The sequence below is a fragment of the Capsicum annuum genome, chromosome 8 (assembly GCF_002878395.1).
Source record: "Capsicum annuum cultivar UCD-10X-F1 chromosome 8, UCD10Xv1.1, whole genome shotgun sequence".
Classification (NCBI taxonomy): Eukaryota; Viridiplantae; Streptophyta; class Magnoliopsida; order Solanales; family Solanaceae; genus Capsicum; species Capsicum annuum.
This window is the reverse complement of record NC_061118.1, coordinates 50,957,582-50,977,067: the sequence shown is the minus strand read 5'-3', so window position 1 is coordinate 50,977,067 and position 19,486 is coordinate 50,957,582.

Below are 19,486 nucleotides of genomic sequence, written 5' to 3'. Positions count from 1 at the left end.
TATTTCTTGATGAAACCCACTAGGCCTCAAGTTCTCAACCTTAACCTGTTGACACACCATGCATATGGCCATGAAGTCAACCACATCCCTCTTCATACCATTCCACCAATAGATCTACTTAAGATCATGATATATCTTTGTCGAACCAGGATGGACAAAATAGCGCTACTCATGTGCCTCAGCCAACACCCTTTGTCACAACCCGCCGACATTAAGAACACACAACCTCCCTTGGTACCACAAAGTACCATCACCACTAATATCGAACACCGCCACCTTTTTCCCACTAACACCACTCTTGATTTTCTTCAAGACCGTATCCAATACTTACTTCTCCTTAATCTCTGTACCAAAACATAATCGAACCACTTCTTATACCCTTACACCACCATCCTTGGAATCCAAGAGATGAACTCCAAGATTGGCCAAGCCTTGAATATCCTTCACCAATTCCTGCTTTCCTTCCTCCACATGAGCCAAACTATCCATAGACAACCTGCTAAGAGCATCAGCAACCACGATAGTCTTATCCGAGTGATAGTGAAGACTCATATCATAATCTTTGATAAACTCAAGCCATCTCCTTTTCTTGAGATTAAGCTCCTTTTATATGAACATGTACTGAAGACTATTATAATCAAAAAAGATATCTATGTGAACACCATACAGATAATGCCACCATATTTTTAAAGCAAACACAACCGCGAGCAACTTCAAATCATTGGTAGGATAATTTCTCTCATATACCTTTAACTATTTAGAAGCATAGTAAATTACGTTCCCATGATGCATCAAATATAACCAAGCTCTACCCGATATGCATCACAATAAACCACAAACCATCATTTCCTTCCGACAAAGCCAAAATTGGAGCCGAAGTCAATTTATCAAAACTACCTTCACAAGCATCCGACCAAGAAAACTTAACCTTCTTTTGAGTTAACTTAGTCAAAAGAGAAGCTATCTATGAGAAGCTTTCCATAAACCGCCTGTAATACTTGGCTAAACCTATAAAACTCCGAACATTAGATGGAGTTGTGGTCCTAGGCCACACCCTCACCACAAAAACCTTTCAAGGATTAACCATTATTTTCTTACTAGAAATAATGTGACCCAAGAAAGTCACAACATTCAATAAAACCTCATACTTAGAGAATTTGGCAAACAACCATTATTCTTTTAAGGTCCGCAATACCACACAGAGGTGATTAGCATGATCCACCCCACTCCTTGAATAAATCAAGATGTCATCAATAAACACAACAATGAAAAGATCCAAATACTGCCTAAACACCCTGCTCATCAAATCCATAAATGTTATAGGAGCATTTGTCAATCTAATTGAAATCACCAAGAACTCAAAATGCCCATATCGAGTACGAAAAGCCATCTTAAGGATATCCACCAACCTAATCTTAAGCTGGTGGTACCCAGACTAAAGATTTATCTTGGAAAATATCTTAGCACCCTATAACTGATCGAACAGATCATCTATCCTTAAGAGAGGAGAGGATACTTTTTCTTGACTGTTACTTTGTTTAACTATCTTTAGTCAATGCACATCCAAATGGAACCATCCTTCTTGCATATGAACAACACCGGTGTACCACACAAAAAATACTAGGACGAATAAACCCCTTATCCAGAAGATCCTTAATTTTCTCCTTGAGTTCTCTTAACTTATCCAGAGCCATTCTACACGGAGGAATAGATATTGGATGAGTGTTTGGAAACAAATCAATACCAAATACTATTTCTCTATCCAGAGGAACACAAGGAAGATCATCCAGAAAGACCTATGGAAAATTATTAACTAATGAAACTGACTTCAAAGAAGGACCTTTCGAGTCAAAATCTTTAAACCGAACCAAGTGATAAAGTCACCCCTTAGAGATTAACCTTCGAGCTCTAAGATAAGAAATAAATCTTCCCCTAGGAGCTAAAGAACAACCCTTTTATTCTATTTTTGACTCATTAGTGAACCTAAATATGACCTTATAAGTCCAACTGTCTAAATACGCATAACAAGAATGCAACCCCTCCATACCTAAAATTATAACAAAATCCGCCATTCCTAACTCATATAAATCTACCTAGTTTTTCCTATCAACAACATATACTGCACTCCCTATAAACCCATTCAGCAATGGCCGAGTCTTCTACAAGGGTAGAAATAGAAAAAGGATATAATTTTTTTTTGCATCTAACCAGAAGACATAGCTATACAAGGAGACACATAAGAAAAAGTAGAGCCCTGATCAAGCAAACAATATACGTCATGGTAAAAGAGCTATAATGTAATAGTAATAATTTCAAGTGATGGCTAAAATTCCTATTAGGATGCCAAATCATACAACCTATTCCAACCAATACTAGAACTAGGGGCAGTAATAGAAGTAGATGCCATACCATCGGGTGTAGGAGCAGAGGATGAAGCCACCAGAATCTTGTTTTCCCCATAGCAACCTTATTAGCCAGACAATGCTTGAGTAGCTAGACTACTTAACCATACTTAAAGCAGTTATCTCTTTCTTCCTTATAGAATCCCCAACAAGGACGACCACAGAACTGATAAAGTGGGTATAAAAAAATAGACTGACCTCACTCACCTAAGATTGGGCAACCTGAGCCTGAGAATTTTCACTACCTTAGTGACGCTTGTCGCCCGACTGCTGTGGGTAAGGAGCACTGGCAGCAGAGAAGGAACCAGAACTTCCCCACTTCTTTTTCTGCCACTTGTCACTATCTCTACCACCCTAAGACTGCACACCTTCCTAATCAGAAAACCTACCCCTCTTTCCCTGCCTATCCATAAATTCTACCTTGTTCTCTTCTCATTCTCAACCTCTTATATATGAATAGTAACCTAGAGATATCTATATCCCTAATGAGTAAAGTAGTCTTGCTTTCTAAAATTAGATCTCTATTCAACTTGGAAGAAAACTTCCTCATTATTGACCTCATATCAGCCACCAAATCAGGAGCATACCTCGATAACTGATGAAACTTCAAGGAATATTCCTTTATAGACATCCTTCCTTTGCCTGAGGTTCACAAACTCCTCCATCATAGCTTCTGTCAACTCTTATGGAAAGAAACAATCTATCATGGCATTAGAAAAGGCATCCCATAACCTTTCTTCTTCCATATCACCCTTATCTGTGCCCACTCCTTATACCACTGATAAGCAATATCTTTGAGCTAATAAGCCACAAAGCTAACTCCCTCTACATTAGAAGCCTGAATAACCCAAAATATTTTCTCCAGTTCAACCAAGAAGCCCTATGAGTTTTCCTCTACCTTTACTCCTATAAAAGTAGGAGGATCCATCTTTATAAATTGGCCAACCCTTGTGGCCTCAGCAGACAAGGCACTAGCCATACCTGCTCAGCCTGAGCAGTGACCATCTGAGTAATAACATGAATAAACAGAAGAAACTTTATGCTCATCATGTTAAATTGAGGGACCTAAGGAGTAGTAGCAGGAATAGGAGGAACTCCAGCACAATTAGGAATAGGACTATGAGATCAAAGATGTACTCTAAACGTAGGAATACCCCTTCGGCATTATTGCCAAATGGAATGGAAGAGTTTATTTTGTTCCAGATCTAGGAGGCATGATCTCAAAGATAAACAACCAAGGATTAGAGAAGATTACAGGACTAAGAATTTCAAGAAAGTGAAACATTCCTAAATGTCTTGCAACCTCTCTTTTATGAGTATAGCCCACTTCATACCTCTAAAAGAGACTCTACTCGACACGGCTTTGTACACTTTCTAGTTGACAATAATCCTAAAGCTGTGATACCAACTTGTCATGATTAGAACCAATGCCTAGATGTAATGGGCATCCCAAGTCCAACCAGGACCGGGGACAACCCCTTTAACCCAACCCAACCACCTTTCACAGCATTAGATAAGCTAAATTTTGAGACTATAACAAGATTACATAAATGCTCTCATGAAGACTCTGGGATAGGGTCATAATCGTGATCGACCCAACCGAGTCTACCCGTACCAAACCAACTATCTAAACCACAACAATCCAAAGAGAATATAAAAACATAATATGATAATTAACCCTAAAATGTAATACAATGGAATAACTAATAATATCATCCAATAATATTTACCCCAATATCAATGCCAATGCTAAGGCCGACAACAATATTGATCCTACTTATACCAACCCCCAGAAGTACCACAAAGCCTCTATCCAAAAGAATACAATTATCTGGTTGTGACATGCCCCTAACCTTGGCAAAAACCAATATCCAAAATGATAATAAAATGTCTAAGCTATAATGAAATAGAGCCTTCCAAAAAGATGGAATCTTACCACTTCAATCCAAATAATATTCCTAAGTCAATCACTAAATAGGAGTAGTCGAACGGTCGATTCCTGCATAGCGTGGGTGTACAGCCACCAGTAGATGGGTTAGCGAGTGACTGCTAGTATTTATCTCAGGATAAGGATAAAGTAATGTCATTTAAACAACCAAGTAAAACCATCCATTTTGCATACAACCATACATTTATATATATAAGTTCCAGGAAAGGGAATCCATGTTTAATATGCATTTAAAACCTTTACATGGGCTGTGTAACCTTATTGTTTAACCACACCCATGGCTATATGGGTTCAACTCCCACTCCTAAAAGAGTCCCGGTGCGTGTAGCCATACAACCAAGAGATATCCCATGAGATGACTAGTATATCCCTCCAATATAAAATATGACACTCGTATGTGGTCTTTGAAGACCCCTCATATCAGCAAATATGAGTTTCCAATTTTGATCCCCCCCGAAACCTACACCTTCCATGGCTTGGTTACACATCTCGCCATTAATGCCTAAATTAAAACCATGTCTAATAATTCCAATTACCACTTATTAACCAAGGACATTTATTATTCATATCATCATACCATCCATACTTGTAAGATTTATCCATAGCCAAATATTTAGGTTTAGGGAACTCTCAAGTGTCCCTTTTTGTTTACCATATTAACCTCTTAGGAGACTACCATGCTCTCCACAAGCATAACCAATTAGCCTTTAACCTTTGTAAACCATTTATAGTTTCATGTATTAGCTGAAAACAAGCAAGCGTTCCATTAAAAAGAGTCAATGCAATGAATATATCTTTAAAAGCATTTTATCAAACACATTGGGGGCATAATATCAACGAAACCAATTTCAAAAACCATTAAACCATTACCATGCAATCCAATTTCCCAAAACCATCAATTATACATATAAAAGAATAATTAGACCATAGAAAACTATAACCAAGACATTATAAACAAAACCCAAATTAATAGTTGAAAACCATAAATCATGCAACATTGAAACCATGAAAACAACCATAAAATGCATGCCTTTTTACAAATAGTAAGTAGGGAATAGACACATACCTTAAACCAAGAAAGATGATAGAAAGAAATAACCAAAGCAAATCCCAAAGAAATCCCCAAGTTGAAACCCTAGTACTCTTACCCCAAAAGCTCTTAAGAGAATTATGATATGTTTTGAAATAGTTTTCTATGTGTTAATGAATAAAATAATAGGGTAAATAATATCCAAAGTATATTAGAAGTCGTGGGTCATAATTAGGATAAATAGCAAAATATCCAAAATACCCCCACTTAAGTCCCTTAAAAACCCATCACAAAGATACGACTAACCCTCTTACGAGTCATACCCTTCCTTATATTGGTTCCCACAGTCGTACCCAAGCCTTAACATTAGATCAGATACTTTCTAGTATACAAATCATCCAACCAAGTCGTAACCTCAGCATACAATCTGTACCTATGATTCATATCACTAGCAGAATGAATTATCAAGAGGATGCAACACTGCCAACTATATGAGTCCTTGATACTAGTCATATACAAGACTTACGACTCATACCCTTAAGTTATGACTATTACAGTTATCAAAACCATCCCACCAGATAACACTGTTTAGGTTACGATAGGACCATACCACTCATACCTCAGCATACGGCTCGTACGCTGAAGTCGTATTGGGTTTGGAGAATAGATTTTAAGGAAATTTTCTAAGGTCAAAACCTAGGATGTAGCAGAAGTAAAGAACTGTATAAAAATAAAAGATAAGAATGTAAAAGGTTGAGATATTTAGAATGACTAATTTGAAAGGTAAAATGATATTTTGGAAAAGAAAATTTAGAGAAAAATGATAGAGAGAGAAAAGAATAGCCAGAGTAAAAGTAACAAGGAAATTGTAATGACCCTCTTCATCATTACAGGTGAGTCAATAATGCAAAAATTAGTTATTCCCAAATTAAAGGTTAAAATTTTAGGCTAGACTAGCTTTAGACAAAATCTAAGTGACGTATGGTATAGGAAAATAGAGGAATGAATTGGCTAAATATGATTAAAGTTAGCTTTATTTTATGTTAGCTAACGCTATAAGGAATTCTTAAGACTTTTCAAAAGTTAATTCCAGTGAGTAGAACTCTTGATATCGATCGAGATACATAGAGGTTAGTAGAAAATGTCATGGTCTGAGGGTGTGTTGGAAAAAAGGTAAGATTGAAAAGATTTTTGAGTTTCTTCCTATCCACTCCCACTATAGTGGAAAAATTTCCACTGTAGAAGAACTCCTAATATAGTGGAAGTCAAGGTCAGTCAATTCCACTATCACGGGCGATGCCTCTATTTTAGTCTTGGGAATCTATAGTAGGTTAAGTCACTATAAATGTAGAAATTTATCTAAATATAGTTTATTATTCTAAACTCATTTATGTGGAAGGACATAGGCAAGGGAATTTTTATCAGGTTTTCATTGATTTTCTTCATAAAGGTAAGTATTTCATATCCAATAACAAGTTTTTAGTTTATTAATCTTAGAATCACTGGTTTATGGGTTTTGAGGAGATTTTAACCTTGGATCAGTAGTTTTTCTGGTCCAAGGGGGTAAATTAGGTGTAAAATCTTTGGGTTTTAGTTGTTAATCATTAATGTGATCTTGAATGGCATTAGTTCGCTGTGATAACCATGAAATTGCTAGGTTTAAGATAAATTATGGTAGAAAACCCCTAGAATAGGGGGAATGATTATTAAATTAGATTTTGGGGTTTGATATTAGGGTATAATCATTAACATAGTAGGTCATTTGATTGATTATATTGTGTTCATATTTGTAGACTACAACCAAGCAGAACTTGTACAAACAGACAAGGCTCAAGCTTAATAGAGTGGTGTAAGCTTGGAATGAGATAGGTATTGATTTTAATATAGTTGAAACTCAATTTGTGTTGTGTGTGTAATAACTAATTCTTAGAATTTTGTGTACAATTCATGTTCAAGGAAAAGTGAATGACTATTTGATCTACTAAGTATTAATTATATGTACTTAACATATATAAAAGCTTGTTGGATATTATAAGTGATGTTCTGTATCATTTTTGTTGTAATTTTTATGATGTCTATTATTATTGTGGAATGTCCAAGTATTTTGACATCTCCATGAGATAGTTTGACATAAGGTTGGTAGACACTTGATGTATGGGATTTGGTACATAGACAAGAGCTCATCGCCTACAGGCCATGAATAATAGGCACACATATGAGACCCTTAACATATATGTACAAGGTACAAGTTAGTGTAATCATTCCTTTAGTGAAAATCATATCTTTTGTTTGAGATAGAAAGCTAGTGGGAAAGGGTGTTCATCCTTCTTGACTTTTCTTTTGGATGTTAGTGTAGAATCCCCTTCTATTGCATCTGTTCTTGTGGTTTCTGAGTTTTAGGAAGTATTTTTTTATGGATTTTCCTGGTATATATCCAAATAGATATATTGATGTTTGTATTTATTTAGAGATGGTCACTCGCCCAATTTTTGTTCCTCTTTACCATATGGCTCTGGCTGAGTTAAGGAAACTCAAAACTCAATTACAGAAACTCCTTAATAAGGGATTTATTTATCCTAGTGCTTTACCTTAGGGTGAGTCAGTGTTGTTTACTAAAAAGAAAGATGATAGCATGAAGATATGCATTGATTACAAGCTGTTAAACAAGGTTACAATTAGGAATAAGTATTTTGTGCCTCCTATAGATGATCTCTTTAAATGGTGGGAGGAAGCTTTGGTATTCTCTAAGATTGACATTATGTTGGGTTACCATCATCTAAAAATTCAGCCTGAGTATATACCCAAGATAGCTTTCAGGACTCGGCATTGGGCATTATGAGTTTTTAGTGATGTCTTTTGGGTTGACAAATGCACAGGCAAATTTTATGAGCTTGATGAATAGTATTTTCAAGTCGTTCTTAGATTCTTTTGTGATAGTTTTTATTGATAATATTTTGGTTTTGCTCAAAGAGTAAGGAGGAATAGGAAAGTCATCTTTGCATTACCTTAGGGATTTTAAAGGAGAAATAGATATAGCGAAGTTCTCAAAATAAAAGTTTTAGTGGTCTTCGTTCATTTTGATGGGGCATGTAGTCTCAGTAGAAGGGAAGATGGTGGATCCCTAGAAGATTGAGGAGGTTAAGAATTAGGTTCGGCTAGTTTTGTGACTAAGGTTAAGAAATTTTTAGGTCTTACTAGTTATTATTGAAGGTTTGTCAAGAATTTTTCTTCTATTGCTACCTATTTTACAAGGCTGACTTACAAAGAGGTTCCAGTTATATGGTTTGATAATTGTGAGGAGAGCCTATAAAAGCTTAAGACACTCTTTACTACAACTCCTATTCTTTCATTATCATTTGAAGTTAAGGACTTTGTTGTATTTTGTGATGCTTCTCTATCAAGTTTGGGTGATGTGTTGATGTGGGACAAGAATGTCATTACTTATGCTTTGAGGTTGCCATGGATCAATTTGAAAATCAAGGGAAACCAACCTATTCTTCAGTGGGATACATAATTACCCAAAAAACTAACCAACACTTAGAGAAAATAAAGGAACTATCCCATTTATAGTCTGAAAGAATATTCAAAGTCTAAAACGAAGCTAAAATGGAAGGAGGAACATTGTACTTGGTAATCACCATCCCTAGGATCTAAAAGTCAATGTACCAAAACTACTAAGAATTTTCAAGAAGGGAATTTGCAGTGACCCTCTAGGTCATTTTCCATATTTTTGCTTATTTTTAATATTAGAGAACCTCTATAGCTGCCCCAAGTTATGTATGACTTGCTAGGTCTTACAGTTAGGTCACCGGGCAGTTCATTTGGTTTTTAGAGCCAATTTTCTGTTTTAAAGTCATCACTGGTTCCAAATGACCACTAGGAAAAAACTTTAGCAAATGATCTTGGATGCAAATTTTGACTGCACTAGTAGCTCCAAAATATTGACTTTAGGCTAGGTAGACCTTTGGTTTGGGTGCGGAGACACCCAAGCTCATTCCGACCTATTAGTCGAAAAGTTGAAAAATTCAAAACATAGGTGTGGGACCCATATTTGGTTAAAACATCCTCATATGGAAAATACTACTTTTCCATTGCATTTGGAACGTCTAATTTAGTGTGGTTATGTAGTTTATTTGCATATATCAGATTTTGAATGAATCCCATGGCCTTAGTGGAAACTTGGAAAAATTCTAAGTTTTAGTTGATATCTAGTGCCGACGATTGCACATGGTGTGTGGAGGAGATAGTTGTCACAACCCAAACTAGGTCCTAGTTGTGACAAGTATCTCAAGTCTAACAAGGACTGGAGACCACCCCCTGCACCTAACCAAACGGAATACAATACACCTAATGACATAAGAATTCTGAACACATAATAAGATAGCATAAGATAAGCTCACGAAATTTAAGACAATCTATTATCGATAACCGGTAACCAACCAACATCACCTAAGTCCACAGTAATCCACAAAACCTTCTAACAAAACCAAAATCAAAGAAGTGTTGGGATATGCCCCCGACTGTAACAATAACAATGACAATATTAATATGAACTCTTTAATTCTAGTCTATGAAAAGAAACTTATGAAATGACCAAGTCTTCCGGAGAATGGAAGCTCACCACTTCACCACCAACGGTCAACGAATCGAGTTGATCCCATAAAATAAAACTTTATCCTGGACTCTATAGCCCAAACATCATAAATAAGCACTCACAGGCTATATGGATTCAGCTCCCCTGTTGAAAAGGCCCCCTATACGTGGTAGCCGCACAAACTGGAGGTATAAAAGAAGACCAAGGAATGCCTCAACCCCATGTCAATCAAATATACAAATATATGAATAGTATTATCTATACACACAAGTCATCAATACTAAACCTCATATCGGCAAACATGAGTTTTCTATACAACTCATGCAAGACACATACCTTATGACCTAGCTACATAACCCTTATTAAGTCCAATTTAAAGAAATTTTTACATCAACATTTATTAACCAATAAACCAACCATTAAGGCACACCAAAGGTATCGTCATACCTTTATATTTGCTAGCTTATATCTATGCCATAACAATAACAGTATCTTGGGGGAATGCCTCGAACCCTTTTGTTTATTAAATCAATTCATAGCCAGCAATGCTTTCAAAATCTATGTTCATTATTTAATCATTAATGCAATGCCATAACATATGTGAGTGCATCAAACCAAGTGACAATTTCACAATTCAAAGCCAATTACACAAGTGGGTTAAGCGATCACAATTATTCAAAACCAATTCAAATTTCAAACACCAATTCGGTGAAAACCATAACGTCTTTGTTCGTTCACCATACCCATGCACCACACAAGCTCAAAACCATTAATAAAGCATGAACAATGCATAATAAACCATAGGAGAAAAATTTAGGAATCAACCATATCAAAATCCACAACCATATTAAAACCCACATTCAAAATTATCCAATTAAACCATTTAAATGCATGTTTTACATAAAGTAATAATTGGGGAAGAGTAATATACCTGAAATAGCCAAGTTTATGGAGAGAAATCAACCCTTGAGCCCTTGGATGAACTACTTCTTAGAAACCCTAAGTATCTTAACGTTGTAGAGTTTAAAGAGAAGAGGGTTTTTTTTTATTATGTTACAAATGAGAAATAACCCCTTAAAATGATTTATGGTCGTAGGGTCTAAGTAAGGGAAATGGGGAATTGACCAGAATAACCTTAATGTAAAGATTGAAAAATCACCGCCAGTCATTATGGGTGCCCTTATGACTTATAGGGTCACCCTACAAATCTTCTCATCCAGTCATAGGCTGGACAGTGTCTAGGTTCCGCAACACTGCCTTGGCTACGAGTCGTACTATACGACTTGTACTTAGTCCTTATGACTCACTTAGGCCAGTTGTTGTCAAAGAAAAACAATTTAGGCATCACACTGGTTTGGTTATGGAAGACACCATATGATTCGTTACGAGACCCTAAGACTCGTTGTGTCTAAGTTGTAGTAAAGAGAGAAACTCCAAGACAACATACTTTCCAGGATACGATTGGTTCCATAAGACCTGTCAAGACTCCCTATAACTAGTCTACTATCGTCGTAGTCTGGGCAGTGAGGATTAAAGTTTAGAAATTTTGAATGACCAAAATTTTAGGGTGCTACATTTTCCCCCTTAGGATCATTCGTCTTCGAATGATGACACAAGGTGAAGCTTAGAATGAATTAACATAGAAACACACCCACTCTTACCTTTAACAAAGACAGAAAACAATGATACCAAGGAATTTCACAATTTCCTTTAGCAAAGTTTGAAAACAAAGATCTTAGGGATTAGACATACCTCTTGCATGATTATCCAGAGCGGGAAACAAGTATTGGTACTTGGACTTTATGTACTCTTCATCTTCCTAAGTAGCTTCTTCACACTTTTGGTTCCTCCATAAAACCATTACCAAAGCCACGTCCTTCACATGTAATCGGTTAACTTGTTAATCCAAGATCTTAATTGGGACTTTCTCATAAGATAATGAATCCGAGACACCCACACTATCCAAAGGAACAACTAAGAAAGGATCACCCACACACTTTATCAACATCGACATGTGGAAGACTGGATTAATAGAACCCATACTCAAAGGTAATTCCAACTCATAAGCCATCTTGCCTACTAACCTCAAAATACGGTATGGACCAACAAAACGAGGACTGAGCTCCCTCTTCTTCAAACTGCATCACTCTCTTCATTGGAGACACCTTCAAGAACACCAAATTTTTTCTTCAAACTCCAAGTCCCTTGCTGACAGACCAAACACTTAGCCATAAAATTTGTCATATTCTTCTTCAAGTCATTATACTAATATATCTCTTTCAAATCATGGTACGTTTTCAACAAAGAAGGATGGACAGTGTACCTAGACTCATGAACCTCAACCAAGATTCTCTCATGCAGCTCATCAATATTGGGAACACACAACCTACCTTGGTACCTCAAGAAACTATCACCACTAATCTAAAAGGCCATCACCTTCTGGTGACCCATATTATCCTTAATCCACATAAATATAGGATCCAAAACCAATTTCTCTTTTACCTCGGCACAAGGAGATGACTTTACCATCTCTGGAACCATTATACCACCATCCTAAAGTCTAAGAAACGAACTCTGAAATTAGCCAATCGATGAATATACTTCACCAATTCTTGCTTCTCCTCCTCTACATGAGATAAGCTCCCCATAGATAACCTGCTAAGAGCATCATCCACCACGTTAGCTTTACCTAGATAATAGTGAAGACTCATATCGTAGTCCTTGTGCAACTCAAGCTATCTCCTCTGCCTAAGATTCAAATCCTTCTTTGTGAACACATATTGCAAACTCTTATGGTCTAAGAAGATATCAACATGAACTCCATACAAGTAATGGCACCAAATCTTCAAAGCAAAGATCACAACCGATAATTCCAAATCAACCGACAGATAGTTCTTCTCGTGCGCCTTTAACTTCATGGAAGCATTAGCAACCACTTTACCATGTTGCATCAACACACAACCCAGTCCCACCCAGGATGCATCATAATAAACAAAAAAACCATCGGTACCCTTGGGTAGGGTCAGAACCAGAGCCGAAGTTAACTTATCTTTTAATTTCTCAAAACTACCTTCATAAGCATCAAACCATATAAACTTCACCTTCTTCTGAGTAAACTTAGTCAATGGGGTAGAAATAGAAGAGAAACTTTCCACTAACCTTCTAGAATATATGGCCAAACCCAAAAAGCTCAGAATAACCGTTAGAGTCGTGGGACTAGACCACTTCTTAACCACCACAACTTCTTATGGATCCACAATATTCTTTTCACTTGAAATAACATGACCCAGATAGGTTACAATATTCAACCAGAACTCACATTTAGATAACATTGCATACAATTAATGCTCTTTTAAGGTTTGTACCACAAATCAAATGTGATCGGCATGATCTTCGTCACTCTTGAAATACACCAAATTATCATTAATAAACATAATGACAAACAAATCCAAGAACTGACAGAACACCCAATTTATAAGATCCATGAATGTTGTTGGAAAATTAGTCAAACTAAAGGACATCACCAAAAACTCAAAATGACCATACCGGGTTCAAAAAATAGTCTTAGGGATATACACTTCTCTAATCTTCAACTAATGATACCCAGAATGAAGATCAATCTTATAGAAGTACTTAGTTCCCTAACGCTGGTCAAATAGGTCATCAATCCTAGGAAGCAAATACTTATTCTTTAAAGTGATCCTATATAATTGGCGATAATCTATACACATCCAAAGGAACCAATCTTTCTTATGCACGAAAAGAACTAAAGAACCCCATGAAGAAACACTAAGGCAAATAAAACCTATATCTAAAATATCTTTCAACGGCTTCTTAAGTTCTTTCAACTCATAAAGACCAATTTTATAGGGAGGGATAGAGATGAGTCGATTGTTTGAAAAAAGATTAATCCCAAAATCAATTTTCGTATTGAAAGGAACACCAGGAATGTCATCAGAAAACACACAAACCACAGGACCTATTCCCAAGGACTTTTAGATGTAGAATACTAAATATGCACTAAATGGTAGAGACACCCCTTGGAAACCAATTTTTATCCTCTAAGATAACAAAATAAACCTTTCCTTAAGCACTAGTGAACTACCTTCACACACAACCACCAGCTCATTCAAGAATTAAAAATTGACCTTTTGGGTCTGAAAATCAAGAGATGCATAGTACAAGAGCAACCAATCCCATCCATGAAATCACATCAAAGTCTAACAAGTGTAATTCAGTCAGGTCCGCTAACATTTCCCTAACACAGATGGATACCACACAAACCCTATAAAATTTTCTAGCCACAGTAGAATCACCTACAAGGTTAGATACAGAAAAAAGAGATTAGGAATACACTCAGGATCAAAACCAAAATGAATAGCGACGTAAGTGGTCACATAAAAGAAAGTAGACTCAGGATCAAGTAGACAACATACATCACAAGAGAAGAGTTTTAGCATACCATTAACAACATCTGGAGATACCTTAAAATCCTCATGAGTGGCAAGCACATATTGATGGTCCGACTAGTACCAGAGATAGAAGTAGCACCCTTTCATGCAGGAGCAAAAAAGGCAGCATTCGGGACCTTATTAGCCCCCATAGCAACATTCCCTAAAGGATAGTTCCTCTGAATATGGATAGACTGACCATATCTAAAACACTTATTCCTTCCCCCATCACAAAACGCATAATGCACCTGACTTCAGAAATTATAAGGAGGATAAGATGGAGCCAACTGAGCCCCACTAGATTGAGATTGGGGACCTTGTTCCTAAATCCACTGCAGTTCTAAAAATGACGGTCACTAAATTTCTTGGATAAGAAGATATAGCCATAGAATAGGAATCGGAAGTCCCCCACTTTTTCTTAGACCACTGCCTACCATCCTTGCTATTATGTTGCTGACCTCCACCCTGATATGAATACCACAACTTTTTTCTCTGTCTTTCTCTCACCCTCGCATGCTTTATCTTTTCATCCTACACTTATTGGATATACACCAAAAGCCTAGAGATATCTATATTACTATTTAGCAAAGCGACCTTACACTCTAACACCAAGTATCGAGACATGCTCAAAGAAACCTTCCTTATATTAGCCCTTATATAAGATACTAGCTTAGGAGCATAATGGGAAAACTTATGAAACTTCAAGGGATACTCCTACATAGTCATCACGACTTGCTTCAAATTCACGAACTCCTTAGCCTTCACCTCCCTCAACACCTGAGGAAAGAATATGTCATGGAAAGTACTAGAGAAATCATTCCATAAAACCAACTCCATATCATCTCCCCTAGATTGATCCCATTCCTCATACCAATGATACACGATATCCTTTAGCTGGTATGCAGCGAATTCTACAGCTTCAAAATTAGAAACTTGCATCATATGGAGAATCTTCTCCAACTCATCTATGAACCCTTGAGGATCTTCTTCAACCTCAGAATAATTAAAGGTAGGAGAATTTAGTCTCATAAACTGGCCAACTCTAGTGGCCTCATTAGAACTCATAGTAGCACCAACAGGACCTGACAAACGTGAATAAAATGTCACTGATTAGGTCAACAGATGAATGGAATGGCCAAACTCAATATTGGTAATATCTCTTAGAGGTGGCTAAGCAGAAGTATTACTAGTGGGAGAAGGATTGGTGAGGGCCAGTGGGACTCTACTAGGGCAATCAAAAACTGCTACCCTAGATTAGGTTTGTACTCTTTGAGTAGGATGAGCTCTATCTATATTGTCCTCAAGTGGGATAGAGGAGTTTCCACAAATATCAGATCTTCTAAGAGGAAAGATCTGAAAAGTGAACAAATGGAAATTAGTGAAGATTTCAAGACCTTAGACTCTACAGCCCGAAAGTAGATCACAAGAAAGGAAAACATTCCTAAATGCCTCATAGGCTCTCCCTTATAAATATGGCGTGCTACACACCCATAAAAGAGACTTTATTTGGCATGGATTTATGGAAAACCAATGGCACCAAACCTAGGCTCTGATACCAACTTTTTCACAATCCGAACCAAGGCCTAGCCGTGATGGGTAACTCAAATCCAATAAGGACTAGAGACCACCCCATGCACCTAAACAAATAGAATTCCATACCATCAATGTTGGATGAATTCTGAACATATAAAAATATAGCGTAAGATAAAATCAAGAAATTTAATACAAGTCTATAACTGATAAGCAATAACCAACCAAAATTCTCTAAGTCCACAAAAATTCATAAAGCCTTGTAATAAAATCAAAATTAATAAAGTGTCGGTATATGCCCCAACTTTGACAATAACAATGACAATGACAGTGTTAATATGAAATTTTCAATTCTAGTATATGAAGGGAAACTTATGAAATGACAAAGTACTACTAAGAATGAAAGCTCACCATTTCACCTCCAATGAATGATAAATCAAGCTGATCCACTAAACACTATGCAAGAAAATTAAAAGTATCTCTACTGTCTGTATCACGTGGGGATACGACATCCAAATATGGTTAGTGGGTTGAACACAAGCATATAACTTAGGGGTAGGGGATAAAATAATGCCATAAACCATATTTTAAAAACCATTGAAGCCAACGCAATAATCATATATATACATATAAACATTTCATGCTAGGAAAGGGAACAAGACTAAGTATAAAGTAAAACTTTATCCTAGACTCCGTAGCTCAAACATCATAAAGAAGCACCCATCGGCTTTATGGATTTAACTCCCCCTATTGAAAGGGCTCCAGTACATGTTAGCCGCTTGAACTAAAGGTATCAAGAAAGACCAGGGAATGCCCTGACCCCACATCAATATAAGATACAAATATATCAATAGTGTTAACTATGCACATAGGTCATCAAGACAAAAATTCATGTCGACACACATGAGTTTCCAATACAAGTCATCTAAGACCTATACCTTCACGGCCTCGCTACATAACCCCCTATTAAGCCTAATTGAAAGCAATTTCACATAACCCATTTATTAACTAATGAACCAACCATTAAGTTACACCATGGATATCATCATACCCTTATATTTTCAAGCTTATCTCTATGCCATAACAATCATAGTATCTTGGGGGAACGCCTTGACCCTCTTTATTCATTAATTCAAATCATAGCCAACAAGGCTTTAAAAATCCATTTTCATTGTTTAATCATTAATGCAATTCCATAACATAGATGAGTGAGTAAAACTAAGTGACAATTTCACAATTCAAAGACAATTACACAAGTGAATTGAGGGATCACAATTATTCAAAACCAATTACAATTTTAAACACTAATTTGGGGAAAACCATGATCCATTTATTCATTCACCATACCCATGTACCCCATAATTTCAAAACCATTAATAAACCATGAACAATACGTAATAAATCATGCTAAAACAATTTAGGAATCAACCATGTTAAAACCCATAACCACATCAAAACCCTCATTCAAAACCATCCAATTAAACTATTTAAATATATTATTTTCATGAATTAATATTTGGGAAAGAGTAACATACCTGAAATATCCATGTTTATGGAAAGAAATCAACCCTTGAGCCCTTGGATGTATTACTTCTTGAGAATCCTAATTATCTTGACCTTGGAGAGTTTGAAGAGAAGAGAGCCTTTTTTTATTGTATTATAAATGAGAAATAACCCCTTAATTGCTTTATGGTCGTAGGGTCTAAGTAAGGGAAAAAGATAATAGAATAGAATGCCTTAATGAAAAGAATGAAAAATCACCGCCAGTCATTAGAGGTGCCCTTACGACTTGTGGGGTCACCCTACAACTCTTATTTTCTAGTCGTAGGCTGGAAAGTGTCTAGGATCCCCAACACTATATTGTCTTTGAGTCATACCATACAACTCATACATAGTCATTATGACTCACTTAGCCTAATCATTGTAAAGCAGAAGTAATTTGGGCATCATACTAGTTTGGTTACGGAAGATACCATACGGCACATTATGAGACCCTAAGACTCATAGAATCCAAGTCATAGTCAAGACAAAAACTCCAGGCCAACATACTATCCAGGCTATGATTGGGTCCATAAGACCGATCAAGACTCCCTATGACTCATATAGTCTAATCGTAGTCTGGGTAGTAAGGATTAAATTTTAGAATTTTTCAAGGACCAAAAATCCAAGGTGTTACAGTAATCCAATTGAGCTAAGGGTATTGTAGATTCCAACATCTACTTATGCAACCATATAGTGTGATTGTACACCTACGTATGTAATTGCAACACCTGATTACCTGGTATGGGTATAAATAACCCTTTTTTTGCCCTTTTTTCTTATTTTTCATCTATTTTTTGAGAGCAAAAAATTCTATAGGGTGAGATATCTTAAAATTGAGACTTGTAGGTGACTTTGGATCTTGATTAACATCTATTTTTCCAATTATCTTTAGATTTGTTATAAGATTACTTCCTTTTCATAGTGGACTTTTGTGATTTCTTGACCAAACTTCCCCAAATTAGCTTGGTTTTTACATATTTTTGAGGGTTATAATTCCTCGATCAACTATGAATACTGATTTGACCTTGGAAACATAATTTCCATACGTGGAACCCATTTAGGGTTTTTGATGCTATTTTTGGACCCAAAGTATAATGGTGCAATATGGGTATCATTATTTTCGTATTAATGAGTAGATTATTATTTAAATAGCGTGATGGAATTTTTTTATTGTGAAGTAAAGATGGACATTTGGTGAATGTTCAAGGATTTTTTATTTGGCTTTGAGGTAGGCTTCCCTCTCCTTTTTTTCATAAGATGATGAGTGTTATATATTCCATGTGATGAGAATGTTAAGATTGAATATGGGTAGAATGACTTATTCTTGATTATACTTAGTCTTGATTATTGATGTTTGGGGACTAGATAAGGGTTTTTGACCAGTAAGGTGAAATGCTTATTAGACTTTTTTAATCCTTTTGCCTTCTCCCTAGATTGAACTACTTTATGGAATGAGTATGATATGATTATACATTTGGGATGTTGTTTAAGTATTAGAAGCATTGTTAGTATGATTAACTTTATTTGGGCTATTATAGTTATCTTGGAATCATAATTTAGATGGAGTTGACTAAATTTCTCATGTTTCTAGGTGAAATTACTATCCTAGGATTGATTATAGCTTATGTACCATCAATAAGTAAATTTAGATACCTTATCCTAGTTTGGGGTATAAATTTCCTAAATATGGAATTCAAGGATTAGAAGTGGGTTCTTTCAGCCCACCTTAGGTCAAGACTTGTGTTAGCCCATCTGAACATATTTACGGATGTTGGGTATAGTTGAGACTAGAAAGCCTTTAGTGTAAGGTTACTTCACAACTTATTTAATCATGATGGTATTTTTCCTAAATAACGATTAGTGGCTCATGGCCATGATATAGTCATAGATGTGATATTGGGCCTATAGAGATGATATTTCTCATAGATGTGATAATTGGCCTATAGAGATTATATTCCTCATAGTCATGATATGAGATGCCTTAAAGAT